This window comes from Ranitomeya variabilis, chromosome 2 (assembly GCF_051348905.1).
Source record: "Ranitomeya variabilis isolate aRanVar5 chromosome 2, aRanVar5.hap1, whole genome shotgun sequence".
NCBI lineage: Eukaryota > Metazoa > Chordata > Amphibia > Anura > Dendrobatidae > Ranitomeya > Ranitomeya variabilis.
The window spans coordinates 723,881,961-723,886,187 of NC_135233.1; positions in this window are offsets into that span (position 1 = coordinate 723,881,961).

Genomic DNA, 4,227 nt, shown 5'->3' on the forward strand with positions numbered 1-4,227 from the left:
CGCATATATACTGCTGCATTGAACGCTTCATACTATACAGGTCCTTCTCAAAAAATTAGCATATAGTGTTAAATTTCATTATTTACCATAATGTAATGATTACAATTAAACTTTCATATATTATAGATTCATTATCCACCAACTGAAATTTGTCAGGTCTTTTATTGTTTTAATACTGATGATTTTGGCATACAACTCCTGATAACCCAAAAAACCTGTCTCAATAAATTAGCATATTTCAACCGTCCAATCAAATAAAAGTGTTTTTTAATAACAAACAAAAAAACCATCAAATAATAATGTTCAGTTATGTACTCAATACTTGGTCGGGAATCCTTTGGCAGAAATGACTGCTTCAATGCGGCGTGGCATGGAGGCAATCAGCCTGTGACACTGCTGAGATGTTATGGAGGCCCAGGATGCTTCAATAGCGGCCTTAAGCTCATCCAGAGTGTTGGGTCTTGCGTCTCTCAACTTTCTCTTCACAATATCCCACAGATTCTCTATGGGGTTCAGGTCAGGAGAGTTGGCAGGCCAATTGAGCACAGTAATACCATGGTCAGTAAACCATTTACCAGTGGTTTTGGCACTGTGAGCAGGTGCCAGGAAGCATGAAGTGCTCCAAAATCTCCTGATAGCTAGCTGCATTGACCCTGCCCTTGATGAAACACAGTGGACCAACACCAGCAGCTGACATGGCACCCCACACCATCACTGACTGGGTACTTGACACTGGACTTCAGGCATTTGGCATTTCCTTCTCCCCAGTCTTCCTCCAGACTCTGGCACCTTGATTTCCGAATGACATGCAAAATTTGCTTTCATCAGAAAAAAGTACTTGGGACCACTTAGCAACAGTCCAGTGCTGCTTCTCTGTAGCCCAGGTCAGGCGCTTCTGCCGCTGTTTATGGTTCAAAAGTGGCTTTACCTGGGGAATGCGGCACCTGTAGCCCATTTCCTGCACACGCCTGTGCACGGTGGCTCTGGATGTTTCCACACCAGACTCAGTCCACTGCTTCCTCAGGTTCCCCAAGGTCTGGAATCGGTCCTTCTCCACAATCTTCCTCAGGGTCCGGTCACCTCTTCTCGTTGTACAGCGTTTTCTGCCACATTGTTTCCTTCCAACAGACTTACCATTGAGGTGCCTTGATACAGCACTCTGGGAACAGCCTATTTGTTGAGAAATTTCTTTCTGGGTCTTACCCTCTTGCTTGAGGGTGTCAATGATGGCCTTCTTGACATCTGTCAGGTCGCTAGTCTTACCCATGATGGGGGTTTTGAGTAATGAACCAGGCAGGGAGTTTTTAAAAGCCTCAGGTATCTTTTGCATGTGTTTAGAGTTAATTAGTTGATTCAGAAGATTAGGGTAATAGGTCGTTTAGAGAACCTTTTCTTGATATGCTAATTTATTGAGACAGGTTTTTTGGGTTATCAGGAGTTGTAGGCCAAAATCATCAGTATTAAAACAATAAAAGACCTGACAAATTTCAGTTGGTGGATAATGAATCTATAATATACGAAAGTTTAATTGTAATCATTACATTATGGTAAATAATGAAATTTAACACTATATGCTAATTTTTTGAGAAGGACCTGTATAATATTTTTCCCTGAGGAAGCCGCCACTTTGGCGGCGATACGCGTGGGAGCCCATCCCACACTTTGCTTCCCTACTGCACCACAAATCTTTTTTATGGCTTTGGACTGTGGGTATGATGGGGTTTTTTTGTACATTGGATTGAGGCTGTGGGTTCTAACGTGCTCAGTTCCTCCTCTCCCCCTTTCCCCCTCCCCCATTCGCAGGTCCCATGTGCACCATTACTGAGACACTCATATGTATATATATGTCTGATTATTTTTTCAAATATTGAATTGTCTCAGTCATTATTGGTGCACTCTTGTAAATATTCTTTTGATACTGGGCATAAGCCATATATCTAAGCTTTGACAAAATTTTGTCATTTTCTGCACAATTATCATGCACCTTATCAGGGGAATGTATGGTATTGCAATATCAATTTGTGTGCTACTTTCCATCTGTGTAGTTAGGCTATTATAGTCATTTCATCTTGGGAAGTTCATGTTCTTGTGGGTTGTCATTTTCCCCATCCTGGGATATGACATGTATACACTTATTTGGGCAGTGTTTTTGCATATTTGCATTTTTTAAGTGTTTTTAATTATTATGTTGTGTTTTGTGTGCACATATGTGCGTATTTTGTAGGTCTTTTTGCCAATTCAATAAATCATATTTTTATACTATCATAGAGGTGTTCCTATCTATGTGGGCATGATCTTTCTTTTCCTTTGTTTGTGCTTAGTTACAAGCCCACAGTGAACCCTCTGTTTTTGCGGTGCCCTCCACTTTTCTATTTATCATATAATAGCTCGAAAGGCGAGAATCCTGTGGAAGACTGGGGAACTTCCCTAATGGCAAACAGCAAATAGGGTAACAAGTAATCCCAGTTCTTCCCATCTTTGTCGATCGCCTTCCGGAGCATCTGTTTTAAGGTTTTATTGAACCGCTCAACCAGGCCATCTGTTTGAGGGTGATAGACAGACGTACGCAACTGGTCTATTTGTAAGAGCCTGCAGAGCTCCTTCATCACCCTTGACATAAAGGGAGTCCCCTGGTCGGTGAGTATCTGTTTTGGAATTCCCACCCGACTAAACACTTGTACCAACTCTTTGGCGATCGTTTTGGTAGCAGTGTTACGCAAAGGGATGGCTTCTGGGTAACGAGTGGCATAGTCCATGATGACGAGGATATGTTGGTGCCCACGTGCGGACCGGGGAAGGGGCCCAACCAGATCCATCCCAATTCTCTCAAAAGGGACTCCAATGATAGGGAGGGGTACCAAAGGGCTACAGAACCGAGGTTTAGGTGCCGAGACTTGGCACTCTGGACAGGACTCACAATAGCTACGCACATCATTGTGTATTCCAGGCCACACAAAACAATGCAATATCCTCTCTATGGTTTTTTGTACCCCCAGATGTCCCCCCAATATATGTCCGTGGGCCAGGTCCAGTACCTTCCGCCGATAAGGTTTGGGTACCACTAACTGTTGCACAGTGTCTTCCCCTTTTTTTTCTACCTGGTAGAGTAAATCATTTTCAAGAACCATGTACGGGTACGCTAGCCTAGTGTCAGGTTCTACGGGCACCCCATCTATCATTTTTACATTTTTCCTAGCCTGAGTCAGGGTAGGATCTTTCATTTGTTCGCTGTGGAAGTCATCCAACTGGACTCCCAAATCTGGCAGGCCGGGTGCTGGATGGCTATCTGCCTCCGCCTCTCGCTGAATTTCCTCAGTTTCCTCAGTTTCCCCCGCCATAACTGAGAAGGGGAACTGAAGGTTAGATTCAATAACCTCCCCAGCAACATCTTCCTGTGGGGTCTCATCTAGGAACTCAGGACCTCGAGATGGCATGGGGGAAGGTTCACAGCTACCGTGAAGGAGCAACTGACTCTCCCACAACTGCCAGAAATGGGGAAAATCCTGGCCCAGAATTACATCATGTAACAATGCGGGAACGAGTCCCACTTTGTGTTGCACAGACCCATAGGGAGTGGAAATCAGTATGACCGCTGTTAGGTACGAGCAGGTGTCACCATGCACACACGTTACAGAGAATTTGTCAGACGAACCAGACGGAAGTGCCACCAGACTAGCTTTCACCAGAGTCACCACACTTCCAGAGTCTAGTAACGCCACAACACTTTTCCCATCAACAGATAGTTCACACAGGTGTTTTGCTATATCATTTTGGCCCGCATTCACATTCACCAGCTGTGTAACCAAAGACATGCATTTCTTAGAGTCTATAACATCGCACTGCATGGGTTCAGTGGTAACAGGACAGTTCGCAGAAACATGGCCCTTCTCACGGCAACAAAAACACCTAACAGGCCCCCTACTGAGACCACCGTCCCATACTCTCGGTCTCGGAGCGCGAGCAGTCCCGGGTTCCTCCCCCACAGTTTTTGGCGATTTTCCTTCACCCGTAATCGCTGGAACAGTCTTACCGGTTCCACGAGGAGGAGGCACAGACCGGGTGCTGGCGGTGTCGTCGGGAAGTCCTTCTGCCACGGAATAACGCTCGACCAGCTCCACAAGTTGATCCGCTGTCGTGGGATTTCCTTGGCTTACCCACTTTTTCAGCGCTGGTGGTAGTACCCTCAGGTACTTGTCCAAGACAATCTGCTGGATTATTTCGGGCGTT